This window comes from Urocitellus parryii (assembly GCF_045843805.1).
Source record: "Urocitellus parryii isolate mUroPar1 chromosome 10 unlocalized genomic scaffold, mUroPar1.hap1 SUPER_10_unloc_3, whole genome shotgun sequence".
Classification (NCBI taxonomy): Eukaryota; Metazoa; Chordata; class Mammalia; order Rodentia; family Sciuridae; genus Urocitellus; species Urocitellus parryii.
In genome coordinates, this window is record NW_027551756.1 from 1,235,634 (window position 1) to 1,258,349 (window position 22,716).

General features: G+C 32.9%; 1 long non-coding RNA gene across 1 annotated transcript in view; it reads right to left on the reverse strand.

Moving 5' to 3' along the window:
* Positions 1 to 22,716, reverse strand: part of LOC144251253 (uncharacterized) — a 114,333-nt gene that overhangs the window by 16,945 nt on the left and 74,672 nt on the right. Inside the window, exon 3 of the long non-coding RNA XR_013342654.1 lies at positions 3,432 to 3,628. This is a non-coding gene — a long non-coding RNA (uncharacterized LOC144251253). The remainder of the gene's footprint in view (positions 1 to 3,431; positions 3,629 to 22,716) is intronic.

A 22,716-nucleotide genomic window follows, 5' to 3' on the forward strand; every position in this document is an offset into this window, starting at 1 on the left:
AAACCAAAAACACTAAATTCATTCTCCACTTATTGCTTTCTCATAACTCAAATCCAACAAATCAGCAAACCCTGTTGTTCAAATGACAATTTTCTCTCACTTCTAACCTTCTACGTGGTGTCTCCGCATCTGCCCTTGCTACCTTAAAATCTGTTCTCAAACTGGCAATCAATAATTCTTTTAAACTACAAATCTACTAAGGAAACTCCCCAATAACTCTCTATCTCATTCAGAATAAAAGCCAAATGCAGGCATTTAAAAGATATAAATTCCGAGTTACTTTCTTAATTTAATATCCATTAGTAGAGAGTAACTGCAGTAACTGACCTTTAGGCTTTCCTTGAACAATTCAGCAATATTTTTGCCTCACAGCCTTTGTATATCGTATTCTCTGTGCCTAGACACTCATTCCCTCATGTTCTCCAGGTCTTTAATGTTCTCTTCTCAATGAGGCTTTTCCTGTACATGCTACTTTAAAATCTCTACCCCTCTCCCTATATAATAAACTCCCTAGGTCCCTCTTCTTGTATTATTCTCCATCATAGAATCACTATCTAACCTACTACACATTTACTTATCTAGCTACCTATCAACCTCTCTGCCCTCAAACATAACCTTAATCAAGTTAAGGATTTTTGTCTATTTTGTTTTCACTGTGACAGATTCTGTAACAGTCTTCAAGGGGTTCAGACTGATTTCAAATTTCTCCTTAGGAATAATAGGATAGCAGAAAAAGTTTTGGGAATAAAGCCCTCAATGTTCTGATGAAAATTATTTTAAGCTTAAATATTGAACTAAATCATCAATCAACTGAGAGAATAAATAAGTACATTTTCTAATATGCACAACTCAAAAAATTCATCTTCCACTAAACCTTTCTAAAATTTTATTTAAGTGAATCTAAGAATGAGAATGGCAATGGGATAAAAGAAACAATAACTAACCCAGTAATACAATAAAAGAAATCTGAGAATGGCACTTCATTGAAAGGCCAAGGAAACTCGAGATTACTTAAAAAACAGTGTAGCCAACAAAATGTCATTTTGTGATTTAGGAGCCTGAAAAGACAACTGTGAAATGCTATCAATAAAAATAGAAGTATATCTCTCTTGTGAGCAATAAATGAAAATAATGGCAGTTTAAAAGTCTAATAAAAACAAACAAAAACTATATGCAAGGCAAACCATGGTACAAATGTGAAGCATAATGTAGTATAATTTTAAGCCAATGAAAAAAGTTAAAAAATCTTCAATTCTGAGGGAAAAAAAATGTCCACTGCTCAGCTAGCTCTGAAGAAAAAACAGAAATAAGTAATATTCTGGATTGATACATAATTGCTGTATGAGAAAAACAATCACTATGTAAGAAATAACAATTACATATAATAAAATAATAAAAGTAGAATCATTTCTCTATAATGTTCTTAGCTGAAAGTCATCATTACTATCATAAGGTATTCCGACAATCAAAAAATGGGGAAAAAAAGTGTTGACAAAATATGGAGAACCTGCAGCCCTCATACATTGTTAATGTGAATATAAAATAGTGCAGCCACTATATAAAATAGTCTTGATAACTCCTCAAAAAGTTATACACAATATTAAAACATGACTGAGCAATTCTACTCATAGGTATATACCCAAAAGAACTGAGAGAGATATGCAAATAGGTACATGTGTACACATGTTAATAGCAGCACTAACTCACAATAGTCGAAAGGTAAACTGAATAAACAAACTGAAGTATATACATACAATGGAGTATTAGTATTCAGCTAAGAAAAATAATTCAGTACCAGTAAGTGCTACAACATGGATAAAAAAAGGAAAATATTATGCTAAGTGAAAGAAGCCAAACACAAAATGCCACATATGATTACATTCATATGAAATATGAAGTAAAGCTAAACCATGGAGACAGAATACAGACTAATAGATACCACAAGTGTAGGTAAGGCAGACTTTATAAAGAGAAACTGCTTATTGAGTATTTTACCTTGATGTTATATAAATGTTTTTGGAACTAGATAGAGGTAGTAAGTAGTAAAATATTGTGAATGTATTAAATGCCAGGTAACTAATTACTTTAAAGGTTGATTTTTATATTTTATAAATTTAAACAATCTATCTTAAAATAAAAAGATATTCTGCTTTTAATTCACCCTTTTCTAGTCTCATATTTGCAAAGTACTTAGAAGATTTCCATAATTTTCTTTCAAAGACTCTTGAAAACTAACATTTATGATTTTGGGGAAAAAAAACATTTATTTGGAATTCACTAATCATTTAGGCTTCATTTCAGTTTCTTTTGTTAAATTCAAGTAAAATAATAGATTTTATTTTCAAAGTATTACATTAGTTCATCTCTGTATATTAGGATTAGGGATAATTTTTATCTTACTTATTTCAATATTTACCAAATTTTTTAACATAAAATATTACTTTTATAATCAGAAAAAATGCAATTTATTAAAAGGATAAAACATGAATGCGTACTTAGAAGAGACTATTGGGGAAAAGATCTGGGTTATCCAATGATGATACACAGAACTTACAAAGATAACAATGTTTCAGACCAAGAATGATTTGAAGGTATCAGAATACACATCCAATTAATGCAGATAAAAGGAAAAGAATACAGAAATATGTACCTTACCATAAAGGCTTGATTGTATCCAGAGACTTATTCTCCTTTAAAATTCTGAGATATAACTATTTGTGTCTGTGCTCCCCCTACACTCGAACCCCAATAAGGGCTCTAGCCTTCCTCAATAGTTACCTTTCCATCAAGTCACTTGATAGCTTATAGTGAATGGGGACAGTGAAGAGAAGACACACAAGAAAAAGCAGCTTGGCTGAGGCAGAAAAACTGTCTCATTCCCCTTACTTTCCAAACAAGTCAGTAATGAACAAACTTAAAGCAGGATTTTTGAAACTGTAAACTCGACATATTATTAAATAGGAAAATAAATTTAGTTATTGGCTTCAGCATGTATTACATGAAATATAAAAGAACAAGAGCACAAAGTACATCCTATGTAATTAGTATAAAAATTGCTTTAACTTTTTTTCAGTTTCATTTATACCTATAGGAACTGGCTTACAAATGTAAAATTTTTCTTATTATTGGCTGTGGTAGGAAAAAATTGTGAACATGACCTGAGAAATTTTCAACTCTACATTTATCCTAATTTCCTATTCCTCTAAAAAAAATTAAGTGGAGGCTTAAAGGATATGGAAAATATTTGGGAAAAAAATATCTATGGATAGAAAAAGTATAGCCCTGAAAATTGCTAAGACTGCTGGTGAGAAATGTTTCTTAAAGCTTCCCCCACATATTTCATGGACAAAAAAATCTATACAATTACTATGGTAAAGGGTATTCACAGTATTCAATGTTTAAATGTATATTATGAATAAATAGATGCTTACCTTTCAGAAGAAATTTACTAATCCACAAATCTGTTTGATACTTGAAAATGCATGTTTTTGTTATGGTTCAAAGATGACACCAGCTCAATACAACAGATTTCACCAAATAGAAGTCTTGACTGGTAAACAGGAATTGAAGAGGAATCAAGATCTAGAGACCAACTGACTTCTCCCTCGACTGTTGGAAAAACATCTACCTGAAAAATAAATAAATAAAAATAACTTCAATACTCCAATTCCAGTAGCAAACTAAAATGTTCCTATTCCAGTAGGGAACCCTAAACTAAACCAAACAATGCAAAATAGCAGGCCAAACAAAAATTCATGTCAGAATATTTTAGGCTCCTGGAGGACAAACATTACCCTACTCACTAATCACTTTCCATTATCTATTTTAACTCCAGGAGGAAAGTATCATTTTATAATACCAATAATAAAAGACATATCTCTCTCTCTCTCTCTCTCTCTCTCTCTCTCTCTCTCTCTCACACACACACACACACACACACACACACACACACAGTCAGACCTCACTATAAAACAAATCACTTGTTATAACTTCATTTAACTTTCTCCTGAAATGACATACAAATCTACTCTTCTAACATACAGTAAAATAATATATTTTAAAATGATATAAAAAATGGAAATTTGACATTTTGAAAACATGTAAAAATTCCATTAAAAATGGATTTCAAAGCATTAATATAAAATTAGCGTATGATTACATCTGTGATGACAAGTGAATATTATTTATTTGTGAGTGAAAAATTAATTTACATAGCTTTTTCCTAGAGCAAAAGAAAAAACACATTACTTCATTTAGTAATGTATTTCCATAAATTATATGATGTAATCATATTTCTATACAAAATTCAAAATAACAACTAAAGTTCTTAAACAGACTATCCAATTTAAGCAAAAACCTCTTAATATAATAAATTACTAAACATATTATCATCCACCTCTAGATTTCATTCTTAGTTTCTTAACATTCAACAACCTGTTAAGAAGTATTGGTGGCACACTATATGTGCAAAAATATAGCAGCCTTCAGGTAATATGACGTAAAATGTCAGTGGCAGACAACTAAAAAATATGATAGCAAATGGACCTTAAAATTACTGAGAGTTGAAAGGAATTAATTAGATCAAACACATTGTAGTATCATGTGCTCCTTAAACCAAATAACAGAAGTAACCCACTGGAAAAAGGATTTCCAGAAACTGTCTTATGGCATTTTAGATATTTCTATTTTATTAAATATAATTCATGTTTCATCTGTGTTTGTATTCTTGTTTGCAATAATTTATTATATTAAAATGCAGAACTTCTGGGCTCAGGATGTGGCTCAGCAGTAGAACGCTTGCCTAGCACGCACGAGGTCCTAGGTTTGATCCTCAGTGTCACATAAAAATGAATAAATAAGGTATTCTGTTCAACTAGAACTAAAAAATAAATATTTTTTTAAAATGCAGAACTTCCTATTTATTTATATAATTAATTGGTGCTGGAAATTGAATCCAGGGGTGCTCTTCTTATTTTGACATGATTTTGGCATGATATAGCCCTAGCTCTTATTTTTTTTATTTTTGAGACAGTCTCAGTAAAGTTGCCCAGGTAGCCCTGAACTTTTGATACTCCTCTCTCAGCCTTTTGAGTAGCTGGGATTATAGGTGTGCACCAACACCTGGCTTAGCATTTCCTTATTTTAAACTTTCAATCTTATCTGAAAAGTTTCAAATGATACTCTTCTAAATTATAATACACATACAGAGAATATCTTAATGTTTTCACTGGATCTTTGCACAGCAATATATTCACATAACTTTTCTTCTATGGTTGAACCAAAAATTTCTGACCATTAAAATAAAATGTGTCTTTCTCATCTTTGCTTTGTAAAAACAGACCATTTTTGTCTCTTTAGAGTGAAAGTATTCAAATATCATTCGACTACTTTAACGTTATCTGTTTTATGATTAATGTGTATTTAAGTAACACTGAATATATATTGTCATACCACTGTCTTACCATTATTTAAAGAATGATGGCTATTTACCTCAAGAAGTATGACTGTAACCAAAAAAAAAAAAAAGTGACACTACAATCAATGTCCGGAGTAATTATAATTTATTTTATTTCTAAATACATACTTTAAACCAATTTGGGGCCAACTTTCCATTTCTTACACTGCTAGGGTCATTAATTAACCTTATTTTGACATGATATATTGAATATATCATGCCAAATATATTGAATATATCATGTCAAATTGATATACAGTGAAGGAAACCAAGATGGGAGAAAAAGAGAGGGCATTATAGGCAAAATTAGGAAACACATATGATCCCCTGTACACTCACTAAGGCCACAGCAAACAACTACACTTCCTCAGCAACTCATATGCAGAACTATTTACCAGGCTCTCCATGAAGACTATACTGGCTCCTTTTCTAGTTATTCTCTTAGGAATGACATAAATATTGAGAAATCTAGAAATAGATATACACATGCACATATAAAAAATTATTGTCAGTATGTAAGTTACTGCTGCCCTGGGATTGCAATAATTTATGTAACATCTGTTTTCATATTTTTCTAATTTTTTCCCTAATTAGCATGCATATTTAACGCATAAATGCTCAGACCACCTTTTTTCTGCTGACTGTGCCCATTTTTCCCCCTGAAGTTGTGTACTCCTAGGTAGAATTTAGAATACATGGAAACCAAAAGTTTATTGAAAGTACTAATTTTAAAATGTAAACAGTACAAAACTAATTTTCAAGAGAACACTGAAGTCTTAGGAGTTTTCACAAGTACATGTCAATCTGTCAGCAATAGTCATGTACTAAATAAAGACCCAAATGAAACAAAAACAAACAAAAAACCTACATAAAAGCAAAATTCTAATATTGTCTTAACTTTAAATTCTAACTTTCCCAAGAACTAAGAAACTTATTAAAATAGCTATGATTTCGTGTCTCGACAGGGTTGGTACAATTTTTAAATGTTTATGCCTCAAACAACTAAAATAAATGGACAAATCCCACAGGTAAATATCAAGATGTGTGTGACCAACCATCTCCTTTTTAAATTGTAAACCTCAAATACAACGCAGATTCAACAAAAGGACAAAGTTTTAGTCTAAAGCTTATGAAAGTTCAATCCAAGTTCTGGAAAGCTCTTAAATCAAAATATTACTTATATTCACTTTTAATAGAAAAAGTAAAACTAAAGGCAGATCAAATCAATGCAACCACAACTTAAGTATTTTCAAATAACAATGCTTAGGATGACAACAATGTAGCCCTATCTGAACTTTACTCCAGAATTAATCACTTTGTATATTAATTGCTTATTTATAGACTTTAGTCAGTCATTTGCTATTTGTCATCTACTGTCAAGACTATTCTGGGCCTTTGTAAACACTAAAATTTTGTCAGCCTTCAAGAAGCTTACAGTTTTACTTGGGGAAACAGCACATAATTATGCAAATGCATAACTGTGAGATTTTTATACCAGGAAACAGGATTTAGTTCAGAGATCAGCAAAGGCCTAAGAAAACAGTTTTAAGATGAGGTCTTAGTGTTATAGGATGTATTCCAACCTACGGCACAGCAAGTGCAAAGGTCCAAAAAATAAGTAAGACCAGCACATTTTATGTCAAGAAAGACCAGTTGCGACTGGAAAGGGAACACATGAGAACCAAAATGAGGCAGAAAAAGTAAGCAAAGACACTAAAGGGCTTAAAATAAGTTATGACAATCAACTCTACTTTGAAAAACACCACATTTGGCTAACTCACAGTGAGGGCCAAAAGGTGGCAGGGGAAGAGTCAGATGTGAGATAAGAATAACCTAAACAAAGATGATAGAGAAGGCAGAAGAGACTTCTGTGATTACAATCAGCTGATCTTGGTGGGAGATTAGATTATGTAGAGGATGAGTATGGCTAGCAATTCCTTTCACTGATGTACTGAACTCTGAAAGAAGATAAGGCACAGAGGGAAAGAGCTTAAATTTAGATTTAGGTATGTTAAACAGTTTACCTGTTGCTGATGTCTCATAGGCATTTCAATTTAAATGTCTGCAGTTATAAGGAATGTCTGGGCTAGGATCAAATTTAGAATTTGCCAGAATATGAGCATTTATAAAAAATGAAAACCTATATCTTTTCCAATCAGAAAAATCTTCAAAAATCCAATGCCTTCCTAGTTTGTAGCTATTACACTATATCAGAATAGAGAAGTATTTCATATCTTGACAAACTCATTTAGGCTATTATTGGTTAATCCACACAGCATATTTGCATTTTATGTCTTATTTTGAACTGCTTAATAATAGTTATCATTTACGGAAATTATTTACTTTGAAATAGAATTGCATTTAGTACTCTAAAAATATGCATTAAAAGTCATTAATCTGGGGGGATAGTAGAGGATAGGAAAGGCAGCAGAATACAACAGACACTAGTATGGCAATATGTAAATCAATGGAAGTGTAACTGATGTGATTCTGCAATCTGTATACGGGGTAAAAATGGGAGTTCATAACCCACTTGAATCAAAGTGTGAAGTATGATATATCAAGAACTATGTAATGTTTTGAACAACCAACAATAAAAATTTTAAAAAATAGAAAAAAAAGTCATTAATCCTCACAATAATCTTAATTATCACATCCACTTTTCAGATGAGGACAGTCAAGTTTAGGGAAGTGTAAAGTTACTGGTAAGTCACTAAATGATAAAGCTTCCAACTCAGGTTATCCAAACTCATGGTCCATGCCATGTCCACCTAAAATAAAGGGTAGTATGTGTAGTATCAGGGGTCTTGAATTGTAAAAATAGATCAATTTCAGTTACAATCCTGACCACAGAACACCACGTAAGTACTCTGATCTATGTTTCCTCACCTGAAATTCTTAGTAAAACCTACTGACATTTTAGGAAATGTAAGTCAAACATCTGAACTGACATCCCCATACCAACACATGTTCCTCCTACCTAGGGGGTGAGAGGTGCCAATGGAGGGAAGATTTAGAGGCTATTCACTGAACTTATTGTCCTTCAACTAATAAACACTGACCATGAAAGCTTTGAAAACTAAACAGTATGTGGGATGGCAGGCAGGTCATTGGGAACAGCTAATCAGTTCTCCTCTGCTCTTCTCCCAAGTGGCAAAAAAAGAACATCCATCAGAAAAGACAGAAGCCAAAATTCTAAAAACTGCCAGTGAAGAATTCAGCAGTGCTTCAAAACCTTTAGTGTGTATAAAAACCATCTAAGAAGCTTATCAAAGTGGTGATTCAGAATCAGACTGACAGGACAAATAGATGTGAATGGTGGGAACATAAAGTTAAGGGAATAATTCTACCAAATGGGTCCACTATGCTGACCCCTACATGCTTCTTTTCCAAGAAGCAATTTATTTACCTGCAGCCCTCCCTCACTAAAATGATGTAACAGGATATGTTATATTCCTCAGCAAACTACCATTTATCTACAGGAGAAATGCAGGCACAAAATAATTCCAATAAGAGGCACCCAAGTTACCCTGAAGGGGAAGACTTTTGTGATTTTCACAAACTAGATGCTAGAACTCGGGAAGAGAAGGATAATTCCCCCTAATCATAAACTCTATAAGAAGAGATTATAATTAGAACTTGTCATCATGGGCCAAAGTGACCTACAGTGCTCATGGAAGTGGGAACTTGAAAATCTGATGTCATTCTGATGTCAGTCAAAAGTCAAGAGGTGGACCTGGGTGGGACTCTTGGAAGCTTCCTGGGGAAGCTTAGTATAAAATTTTCAGATTTTTTTATGATTATTATCAATGTGTCTTTTCAGTAAAATCAAAAAAAAATCAATCAATCAATCAATGTGGAATCCTTCTCCTCTGAGAGGACCCATTCTCTCCTTAGAGTGCCCCCTTTTTCCATCCTTTCTAATAAACTCAACTCTATTACTCTTGAGTGACATCTCTGAAATGTCTTTCCAACTTGATCACAAGAATTGACATTTGGGGAGAACTTCACAGTGCCTCGGTTTCCCAGAAGTCCCCAATCCTATATCAAGATCCTCCAAATATTTTGATACAATAGATGACTTTTCAAGCCTTCTCAGAATATATCTACCAACTAACCACTTTCCATTCTTTAGGCACAAAATTTTTAAATTTTTGAACATACATATTTTATTCAACCTAATTAAATCATATCCAACTTAATTTAAAAATTTCAGTTTTTTATGATTATTATCACAATGTCTCTTCAGTAAAAAACAAGAGATGACTAAATAAAAAGTTTCAACTATACAAAAAAAATAACTGCATGATTTTCCTTAATATAAAATTTAATCTTCTGGTTAAAAATTAAGTCATTTACTGATATTTTTGGTAGAAGACATAGGAATTGTTTAACGGAGATGAATACGGAAAATTTTGTTGCAAAATTTATATGTAAAAGGATACAATAACAGCTAACAAAAAAGGACAAAAAGGAGTAAGAGCTTACATCTAACCTTGCTTAATGACACTAATGGACATTAACATACACTGGTACCAAAGGAGCATTCAGGACAAAAAATATTTCCCATACTTCCAATCAAACTTAAAACGTTTGTGTCATGAAACTGTCTATACTGAGTACCGTTGAACAAACTGCACTCAATCTGATCTGATGCCACACCAAGTTAGGGCTATCAGCATTGTTCTGGTGGCATAGAGATTCTAACTCCAACAAAACTCCCCAACTTTCCCCCAAGGATAACTACTTGTTTTTTAATTTGGAAATTTCAACATGAATATTTTTCTTTCAAGGCCTATCTATGAAGATGAATATAGTCCACTGAAATTTAGTTTTTTTACATAGTTTTCCCTGTATTCTTCTAAATCAATGAAAATATTCAAGCGATTTTTTACCCCTTGATATTTACATACATGCCAGAACCATGTTAGGAAATAATGTCAAACATAATAAAGTCTCCTTGAAAAATGAACATTAGTAACAATATGAAGTTATCTTATTCAATGCCTCCTCCCCGCCACCAAAAAAAAAAAAAAAAAAAAAAGGAGGAAATTAACACTAACTCCATATAGCTAGCAAATGGTATGGCTGGGAGTTGAACCCAAGCAATATGACTCCTGTCCATTTGGTCTTAACCATGCCACATTGATTTAAAATGAATTCTTAGTATAACATAGTTTACCTGACCATAATGTACTCTGCTCATGAATTTCCTTCAATTTCATAAATCTTGATAGATTTATATCACTGTTTTTGAGATCTGGCTCTGTCCCTTTAGCTTTATTAAATGAAATGCTTTCAAGACGTCCTAATAGAATCTATTTTCACTTACCAAAATGACTCTTCATCTCATATTAGTATAGAACATTTTTCTCCCAAATATTCATGCTTATTTTTCACTAACCATAGTTGGTATCAAACTAGATCCCAGATTACATTAAGCTCAAAGCAGAACAGAAACCAATGCACATGAAATTCGAGAATTTTTTGAAATTCAAATGTTATACATTCAATATTGCTCTTGATGCCAAAAATACAGTTTTTGTACTGAATAAACTGGTTCCACATGGGATCAAGCAGATATCAAGTTCAATTTAGCTTAAGAAAAACAAATATATTTGTTCCTATCATTCTTTTCAAATGAACCAAAAGAGGCTGGGTCAATCCAGAGACACAGGATTCAATGAAATCTTGAAGAACACCAGTCAAAATGAACCCATGGAAAGTCAGAAAATTCCAGGAACTATTATTTTTCACTAAGAAAACAGCAGATTAATCTAACTCTGATTTAAAAAAAAAAAAAAAGAATCCCTTAAGCTAATTTCAGTCTTTGTTCATTTCCTGTGCCCCCCCCCCCCAAAAAAAATAAAAAGGCCATGGGACTTTTCAAAACAGGTATCTTTCACAATATAATAAGACGACAAGCATTGTCTATAATTTTGTTTCATATTCTACATTTTCAATTCTAGCCTTCTATTTCTGCATCTCATTAACTACTCCTTATATTACCCCATTTGTTTCAAAGTTCCTTAAAAAGAAAATCCAGTGCCATTTTGTGATATCATCTGGTGTCACCTTTTATCCAATAAATACTATCTGCATGATCAAATTGTTCAAAAAGAAAAGTCCGAACTGTATTTGGTTGCATTAGAGGAAAGCCAAAGAAAAAGACCATCCCAGGTTAGTCTTAAACTCTGAGGGAGCTTTGGTTCTCAGAAAATGAAAGGCAACACTGATTAAAACTAGAAAAAGACAGAGGCAGAAGAGTTGAGTGTGCTCAATAAAGGACTCAATCATTTAGATTTTTTTTTTTCCCTAGCTTGTGGCTCATGATTTTTCCACCACTCATTTTATTACCAAACTACTGTTCCTTTATTGATCTCACTGCCTTTTATCTCTCTGTTATCTCTTTCTCATGGAGAAATAAAGGAAATCTTAACAGGATAATGTTGTTAATCAGCAGCAATACAGAAAAATGGTTGAGAATCAATTACCAAGTACTTAGTGAGAAAGACAGCTCTAAGGGAGATAGAGTAATAAAAAAACAAACTAGCATTGTGGGTACAGAACTATAGGACTTAGAGGCAAAAGAATATGAGAGAAATGGTGGTGCCTACACAGAATGCAGAAGAAAAGTAAGTTTATTACATTCCCAAGATTTCTAATTTTTGTGGCACGGAAGGTACAAAAAGAGGGTAGAGACAAAAAAGACCAAGTGGGAGAAAAACAAGATACTCTTTTCCCAATATCTTCCTTCGGTATCTTGATCCCTAAAATAGGTATGTTGAGGATAAAAGAAGGAATAAGAGTATTATCTAAATTTTATTTTTGCTAACTTTTATAGCATAAAGTAATTTGAATTCACTGACTGAAGTTTGGAAAACAGATGTCAGCATTTATTTCACAGGTATTTAGGATTTTATTTTAAAGTCTCCTTAGTTCTAAACAACAGTATTACAAACCTAGAAAAATATCCAATTGAATCTTTAAAAAGTCACAAAAAGTGGTTTTATGATTTAAATAATGTCTCATTTTGGTACTGATTTTAAATATGAACAATCCAACTGAATTCTCAGATTTGCAATTTAGGTTACTTTTTTAGTAGATTTCCAATAAACACTCTGATAAGATAAATAAGAGTATCATACATGTACTGGTGCTAGTGTTTCAATCTGTCTAATAACAATAAAATAGCCGTGAATTAATTTACATATCTAATGTCATTTTTGGTTCTCAGGATATTTTTTTTTTGAGAGAGAGAGAGAGAGAGAAGAATTTTAATATTTATTTTTTTTTTAGTTTTCGGGGGACACATCTTTCTTTGTATGTGGTGCTGAGGATCGAACCTGGGCCGCACGCATGCCAGGCGAGCATGCTACTGCTTGAGCCACATCCCCAGCCCCTCAGGATAATTTTTTAAATGTATTCTTCAAAAAAATTCGTCAACATATTTAAAGTTTCCAAGAAAAATTACTACTATGGTCTCATAGTTTATCAAATGTTTAAATCAAGAATATTCAAAAATCTTATGACAAATAATCTATGTTAAGCTATTATAAATTAGTGAAATGAAACAGGAGAAAAATCACAAAAATGAGAAATACAGTATGCCAAGCCTTTTGGTTCTAAAACCAAAGGATCATGATGTTGTTTTAAATTTTTAACGTTTTCCATTTGTGATACAGAAAATTCAAAAAAGGCTATGAAGCAACTGGCTATTATTCTCCAAGGGTGGAAGCCCAAATAAAACATTCAGCTGTTAGGACATGGAAGGCTAGGAAAGGGACACCTAAAAACATTTTTTGTTTTGTTTTGTTTTGTTTTGTTGGGGGGGGGGCGGTGGTAGTACTAGAGATTGAACCCAGGGGTACTTAACCCCTGAGCCACTTTAACACAGCTCTCTACTTGGCAGATCACCCAAACAAAAACTATCATGACTATCATGACATATGAAGAACTAAATAATACAATCAGTAATTTAGACTTAACAGATATATAGAGAATATTCCATTCATCAATGAGGGAATACACTTTCTTTTCAGCAGCACAGGAATCCTTCTCAAAAATAGTCCACAAAGCAAGTCTTAGCAAATAAGAAAAAAATAGAGAGACTATCCTTCATTTTATTATACCATAATGAAATGAAATTAGGATTCAATGATAAAATAAAAAATAGAAGTTACTCTAATACCTAGAGGCAAATAATATACTATTGAATGATAAATGGATAGCAGAAGAAATCATGGATGAAATTTAAAAAATACTTCGAGGTAAATAAGAATAGAAATACAACAAATCAAAATCTCTGGGATACTATGAAGGCAATACTAACAGAAAAGTTCACTGCATTGAAGTCATTCTTTAAAAGAAAAAAAGTCAACAAATAAATGACCTAACATTACATCTCAAAGCCCTAGAAAAAGAGGAACAAATCAACACCAAAAGCAGAAAACAGCAAATAATTAAAATCTAAGCTGAAATCCATGAAATTGAAAACAAAAGGAACAATTAAAAACATTGACAAAACAAAAATTGGTTCTTTGAAAAAAAAATAAAATTGATAAACACCTATCCACGCTAATGAAGAGAAACAGAAAATTCACATGATTAAATACACGAGAAAAAAGTAGCTATCATGATGCGCACTACTGAAATACAGAAGATAATTAGAAACTATTTTGAAAATCTATACTCCAATAAAACAATAAAAAGTAGAAAATTTTGAAGATGTCAATAAATTTCTAGAGACATATGACCTACCCAAACAGAATCAGGAGGATTTAAACAAATCAATTTAAAGCAATGAAATAGAAGATACCATCAAAAGCCGACCAATCAAGAAAAGCAAGAGCAGACATATTTCAAACATTTCCAAACTCATTCTATGAGCCTAATATCACCTGATACCAAAATCAGACAAAGACACATCAAGGAAAAAAAACTTAAGACCAATATCCCTGATGAACATAGATGCAAAAATTCTCAATAAAATCCAGACAAATCACATACAAAAATATATTTAAAAGATAGTGCACCACACTCTCGTGGAGTTCATCCCAGGGATGCAAGGTTGGTTAGACATACAGAAATCACTAAATGTAATTCATCACATCAACAGACTTAACCACAAGAATTTGACAAAATACAGCACCCCTTCATGTTCAAAGCACTAGCAAAACTAGGGGTAGTAGGAACATACCTCAATATAGTAAAAGCTATATATCTAAACTCAAGGCCAACATCATTCTAAATGGAGAAAAATCTAAAGCATTCCCTCTAAAAACTAGAACAAGACAAAGAGGCCCTCTTTGACCATTTCTATAAAACAAATCCTTGAAATGTTCACATAGCAATTAGAAGAAAGAAATTAAAGGGTTATGAATAGGAAAAAAGGCACTCAAACTATCCCTATTTGCTGATGACAGGATTCTATATTCAGAAGATTCAAAAAGTCCCATCAGAAAACTTCTAGAATTAATAAATGAATTCAGGAAAGTATTGGGATATAAAATTCACACCCATGAATCAAACGCACTCCTATATATCAGTGATAAATTCACTGATAGAGAAATTAGGAAAACAACCTTATTCACAATAGCCTCAAAAAAATAAAATACTTGGGAAATCAATCTAACAAAACAGGTGAAAGTCCTCTGCAATGAAAACTACAGAACACTAAAGAAGGAAATTGAAGATGACCTTAGAAGAAGGAAAGACCTCCCATGCTCCTGGAAAGACAGAATTAATATTATCAAAATGACCATACTACCAAAAGCATTATACAGATTTAATGTAATTCCTATTAAAATCCCAATGACATTCTTGATAGAAATAGAAAATGCAATCATGAAATTCCTTTAGAAAAATAAAATAGCCAAAGCAATCCTTACCAAGAAGAGTTAAGCAGGAACATCACAATACCAGACCTTAAACTATACTACAGAGCATAATAACAAAAAAGGCATGGTATTGGCACCAAAACAAACATGTAGACCAATTGCACAGAAAAGAAGACACAAACCCAGATAAATACAGCTATCTCATACTAGACAAAGGTGCCAATAATATTCACTGAAGAAAAAAAGGGAAAATTGGAAATCCTTATGTAACAAAATGAAGTTAAACCCCTCTCTTTCACCATGCAAAAACTCAACTCAAAATGGATCAAAGACTTAGGCACTAGAACAGAGACCTTGAGCCTTATAGAAGAAAAATCAGGCCCCACACTTCACCATTTCAGCTTAGGATCTGACTTCCTTTAAAAGACTCCTAAGGCGCAAGTAGTAAAATGAAGAATCAATAAATGGGATGGATTCAAATTGAAAAGCTTCTTCTCAGCAAAGGAAAAAAATCAATAACGCGAAGACAGAGCCTACAGAATGGGAGAAAATCTTTACCACATGAACCTCTGACTGAGCATTAATCTCTAGGATATATAAGGAACTCAAAAAACTTAACACCAAAAAATAAATAAATAAATAAAAATAACCCGATCAATAAATGGGCTAAAGAATGGGACAGACACTTCAAATAAATATAATTCATCAACAAATATATGAAAAAATTCAACCTCTAGCAATTTGAGAAATGCAAATCAAAACTCAGTTCTAAGATTTCTTCTCACTCCATTTAGAATGGCAATTATCAAGAATACAAGTAATGATGAATGCTGGCGAGGATGTGGGGGAAAAAAGGTATACTCATACATTGCTGGTGGGACTGCAAATTGGTACAACCATTCTGGAAAGCAATATAGAGATTCTTCAGAAAACTTAAAACAGAAACACCATTTGACCCAGCTATGCCACTCCTGGGTATATACACAAAGCACTTAAAATCAGCATACTACTGATTTTATGTAGTGATTCAGCCGCATCAATGCTTACAGCAGCTCAACTCATAATAGCTAAATTATAGAACCAGATCTAGGTGTCCTTCAATAGATGAATAAAGAAAATGTAATACACACACACACACACACACACACAGTATTATTCAGCCTTAAAGAAGAATGAAATGATGGCATTTACTGGTAAATGGATGGAGCTAGAGAATATCATGCTAAGCAAAATAAGCCAATCCCAAAAAACCAAACACTGAATATTTTCTCTGATATGCAGATGCTACTTCACAATAGAATTAGGGAAGAATAGAGTTACTTTGGATTAGGCAGAGGGGAGTGAAGGGAGGGGAGGGGGCTTAGGGGTAGGAAGGATAGCAAAATGAATTGGTCATTATTACCCTACGTACATACATGACAACAGGACCAGTATGATTCTACATCATGTACAACCAGAAAAATGAGAAGTTATACTCCATTTATATATAATGTGTCAAAGTTCATTTTACTGTCATGTATGAATAATTAGATTTTGAAAAAAGAAAACATAGGAAAAAAAGTATTATACATATTTTCTTTGGACTATGATTACTCTTTTTTGACCCTAAGTAGATTAATATATTTCCAGTTGAATAAAACCAAGATTTGGTACCCACCAATCACTTAACATAACTTTAGTCACTATCAATTGGCTGAAAGCCATATTTTGAATTCACTTAGAGCCAGGCTACCACATCCCCGAAACCCATCTTTAGATTGCTACATTTCTCTTCTAGGCTAGTCTTCCTAAACAAAGACCTTTCTTTGAAGTACACATTTTTTAAAGCAGTTGACCAGCAATTTTTTTTTTTTTAAACAGGGCCAGCCTTCCCACACTTCATATGATTAACAATCTCAGGTCATCTTCTTTAAAATTTTACTTAAAATATATATGTATATATGTGAGTATATATTTTTTTAATTTAAAAAGAAAACATTTAAAACATTTGTCAATGAACCTTGATTTTATTCATTTATACGTGGTGCTGAGAATTGAACCAGGTGCCTCACACATGCTAGGGAAGCACTCTATCACTGAGCCACAATATTATCCCCTCTCAGATTATCTTTGCATTAAGTGACTCGTCAACATGGTTTCTTTCTAAAGGAGGTAGGCTCTTTAACCTTAACAAGTATTAGTCATATAGTATTAAATATTTTTACAAAAACCACATAATTCAAATACCCACAGCAAATTTATAGCATCCTAAGGACCATGCACATCAGAAAACTATAGAACTTTTTCAGGATGTCAAGTCTTAGTAGAATTCAATTATAAGGAATGTGCTGAACTACATGTAATAAAAATGTCTAGTTTAGCTGGAATTTTTAGCAACTAGAATTCTGCTCTATAGCAATTCTGATGTTTAGAACTTAAAAGTACCATTTTAATAATACCAGAAAGGTTAAATTACATCCTGAACAGTTTGTGTACTGGGTACAAATACTTTAAACCAGGGAAAGGATAGTCTTTTTAGCAACTAGAACATTTGATCATGCAGGAAAATAAAGTTCACCATATCTATGTGATTCATTTGATCAACCTCCATAATTAAAGATGAGAAAAGTATGCTTCATTTTGGGAAGCATACCATTAAATATTGTCATGTATATATTAACTCAATTCTATCCAACAAATCTCATGGGGCTTCTAAGCAGAAAGGAGGGAGGGGGACTTTTTAGAAGGGAGTTAACAGGGATTGAACTCAGGGGGCTTTTAACAACTGAACCACATCCCCACCCCTTTTAATATTTTATTTAGAGACATGATCTAGCAAGGCCCTAAGGAACTCAGCTAAGTTGCTGAGACTGGCTTTGAACTTGCAATCTTCCTGCCTATGTTCCTAGTGGGGGGTGCACTGACGCACACCTGTACTTAACATCCAATAATGCAACATGGAAATCAGACTTTTTCATAATATTGAATGAACCTTTTAATTTAAGATGTAGACAACTGACCAAATTATTGCATCTTCTGTAGTATGCTCTTGGGGAAAAAAAAAAAGATAAACCATATGAACATGCTCTCTGGATTTTAGTACATTTATCTTACTCATCTCCCTCTTCCAAACTGAATAGAACAGAAGTAAAACAGATCTCTCATTCCATCACGATCATACTGATCCTCTTTCCCTCCCAATAATATCAACCAGAGACTCCTTAAAAGAGTCTAATTTTTACCAAAGTGTTCTCTCATGGGGCATTTTTACTTTATTCTTCACTCAAACCTTTGGTTATCCCCAATATCTGAAACATAAGGATAGTGTAATCAATTATAAAAGGATGACAGTGCAGTATTTTAATAATTAAAATTATGAGTAGTGATTATTAATTTACAAGGAAATTTTTATTATACTAATGGTGAAATATATATAAATGAAATAAAAATAAGCCTAAGAAAGGTTTACTATAGTTAAATATGACAATGTCCTTCAAGAAAAAAAAAGTTAATATGGCTATTTATCATAAGTCTTTTTAGGGTTCAGTTCAGGTTTTCAAATTCTTTAGATCAAAACATATACTTTGACAGAGAAGTCATTTCCATATTGAACAAAAACAACCATAACCACAAATAACCAAAACCTAGTGAACTATGTTACTATGTTAAAGAAGGATCCTGGCAGATACCAATAATTTCAGATAAAACAAAGTTCCACCTCTGGATATTCTGGGCAATATAATAAAAAAGAGGAAAACTGAAAAAGAAGTAACTTTTGAAGGGGAATTTGATTAAGCTAATTCAATTTTACTGAAGAGAATGATTAACTATGCAAAAGCTACTAGAACTTATTAGATCAAAAATCAGCTATTTTCCAGAATACCTCTTTGGATAGTAATATACAGATATTTTCCCACAGAAATAATCTAAAAAGTCAGGTAACTACTTACAGAAGAAAATAAGTTTTAAACCTTCATTATTGGCAGGAGATTTCAAAGAATAGCATTAAGGTGGATGTAATCACCATCCATCAATACAAACTGCAATTTAAAATATTTTCTCAATAACTAGTCTGCACTACGGAAAAAAATTTTTAATTTCCATATATGGTACTGAATAAAAATGGAATAAAATTAAATCCACTTTAAAGCTTTACATAATGACCTCCAGTGGCTTACAGTCTCTCTTCAATCTTTACTTCCAACTCTACATTATGTAAATCCACATTAGCAATCTAACAACTTGACACAACTCTATGTTTTTTTTTTTATTTGAAACCTACAGTTTTCAGAGATTATGAAGGAAAAGAAACCAAGGTGTGTTTAAAGGGCAAAACAAAGAGCTAGATTACATTTGCCATTTTGACAGGCCCCTCCCAGACCTTGATTTCTGCTCACTTTGATAGCAACAGTTCTCTCAAAGCCTACAAAATCCGGACAGGACCTACAGTAATCAAGGAGAAAAATAACTGGTCTTGGCAAACAGGCTAACAATCATCTCTGTCATCTCACTTTATAATCCCCTGTTTAGTGGGGATTATCTGTTAATACTGCATAGTAGGTGAGCCATTATAAGCCAAGCTATAGCATCATCTCAATAGATCAAAAATTATTTTGATAACATTCAACATCACATGAGATTAAATGCTAAAACAATTATTAACTGGAAATGTGATGAAGTGAACAAAATGTATCTTTCCAAAAAATCTACAGTAAAAATCACATTACAAGCTCCTTTTAAAAAAATTTTATATATATATATATATGAAATGCAGATGCCCATTATTCCCACTATACTCAAGACTGTACTAAAAGATCAAGACAGAGGAGGAAAAAAACATTGAGTAAAAAGGAAAGAAACAGAAGGGGGCAAAATTGTTGTTTTTCATATAGAACAATCTATGTAGGACATCCAAGTGGATCTATGAACATTTCATTAGATTTTATGAAAAAACTCAAAAAGCTCACTGGATATACACAAAAAATGTCTCTGATTTTGTTTTCATATGTTCACTTTCCTAATCCATGATTATCTCTTTGTATTTCTGTGTCTTCTTCAGTGGGTTAAGTCTTTATTGAAAGGCACCAACACTACACAATGCATTAAGCACTAAGCTTTGATAAAAAGAGAAAAACATTCCTCTACCCCTTCTCAGAATATCTGTGACATTTTCACATTTTTAATTCTTTTACCAAATTGATTCGGTAATTCAACCATGCTATACTATTAGTTGCTATTTTGGCCAGATTCTGACAGGTGAGGTATACTCTACAACATCAATAGTATATATAATTTTTTTCTGATATTAGAATAAAATGGTCCCAGTTCATTATTCTTAGTGAAACCACAGCCCAACTTAAAAGTACCACTTTGCTGGTGGCAAAATGAGAGTCCTATGACAGCTCCATGTCCAGCTATACAGCCTCCAGTGACATTTCTGCACTGACTTCTTACCATGTTTTACCAGTATTTTGTTTCTTGTATCTGAGTGTTATCTGAAAATCAGGAGCGGTTTTACTATGATTCCAGAGGATTCCTAAAGTTTATTGTCAAAAGCACCTGAGCATATTTTTATTTCCTATATTTAATTCACTTTACAATCCTAGTTTTTTTAAATCATCATTTACTTCCATTTCATAAACTTCTTCAAAATCTAGCAAAACACTAGCACTACAATGATCAACATTTAGTAGATGGATGCAATACCTTTATTTATTTATTTCATGTGGCACTAAGGATCGAACCCCATGCCTCACACTTGCTAGGTAAGCGCTATACTACTGAGCCACAACCTCACTCCCTGGGTACTTGCTTTCTTATGTTACTCACCCCCATCCTAATTTTTTTTGTCTCGGCTGTTGTTTTATTTACCAGTCTCATCCAACTATCAGTTCCCATTGTGAAAGTTTCCCAAATTTATATCTCTAGCTCTGACCTGTATTCAAAGATCCAGATCATGACTGACAAACACATAATACACAAACAGAATTCACCAGTGAGTTGTATGTTGGTTCAAGGGGCTTCTCAGTGCTCCTCTGAACATCAATATGCTCTCTGATACCATCACTGAAGAAACCTATTCACCATCTCCAATCATTCCCTAAATATCTACATCAGATTGCCCAAACCAACACATTATACTCAATATATCAAATACAGGACTCATTACATTTCCCCCCAAACCTTCTACTCTATATCCTACTGAACAATATGGTGTATCTCAAATTTCTCTATCTTTATTCTCTGTTATTGTTTGGATGTGAGGTGTCCCTGAAAAGCTCACATATGAGAAAATGCAAGAAGGTTCAGGAGAAATGATAGGGTTGTAAGAGTCTTAACCCAATCAGTGATTTAATCCCCAGGTAGGGATTAACTGAGTGGTAACTCAAGTGGTAGGGTGTGGTTTGAGGAAGTAGAAATTGGGGCGTGGCTATGAGTATATATTTGTATCTGGTGAGTGGAGTCTCTCTCTGCTTCCTGATTGCCATTTGAGCTGCCACACTTTTCCACCATGATATTCTGCCTCAACTCAAGCCCTTGGGAATGGAGATGGCCTTTTATGGACAAAGACCTCTGAAATCGTGATCCCTAAATAAATCTTTCTTCCTCCACAACGGTCACAGCAGTGTAAAAAGCTGACTAAAACATTCTCCAATACCATACCCTACCTAATATTAAGCACTTAATACCTCTTAAAACTAAGCTGCTATTTATCTGCTAGCTTCCTACCTAGTTTCCCATCTACAGTCTCTTCCCATTTTTTTCAATCTTACTAAGTGCTATAAAAGCAATTTGATCTTCTCACTTTTAACACTCAAAAGCCACATGAGAGGATGTGGCAGGAGGATTGCTAGTTCAAAGCCAGACTCAGCAACTTAGAGAGACCCTATCTCAAAAAATAAAAAGAAGGGACTAGGAATGTAGCTTGGTGGTTAAGAGCCTCTGAGTTCACTCCCTGGTAACAAAAAACAAAAAAACAAAAAAACTCAGATTTTCTCCTTATACAATGGGACATATTATGATACTATTTGCTTAAATCTAGGGATTAGAATTTATGTTGTGAAGTGACTTAGTCACCTCAAAGTAAAAACTGACAGCAAACAGGCAGGTGAACACGTACGTTTTTACCTCAGAATATAGGTATAGACTAGAGATATCACTCAGAAAAACTAACATAGATGGTAATTTTAGCCACAGATTTGCTTAGAAATATGGAGCTTAAAAAGACAGACCAGAATTTGAAAAGAAGAAGCCTATAACACATTAATGCAAGAAGCAAGAACCAGTGAAGAAGACTAAGAAGGAAAAAGCACAAAACGCAATTTTGTAGACACAATGAGTTTTGGAAAAAATACTTAGAAGAAGGTATAGTCTACCATATTGAATGTTATTAAGAGTAAAAGTAAAATGAACATAAAAAAAAGTTCATTAGACTCAGCAATG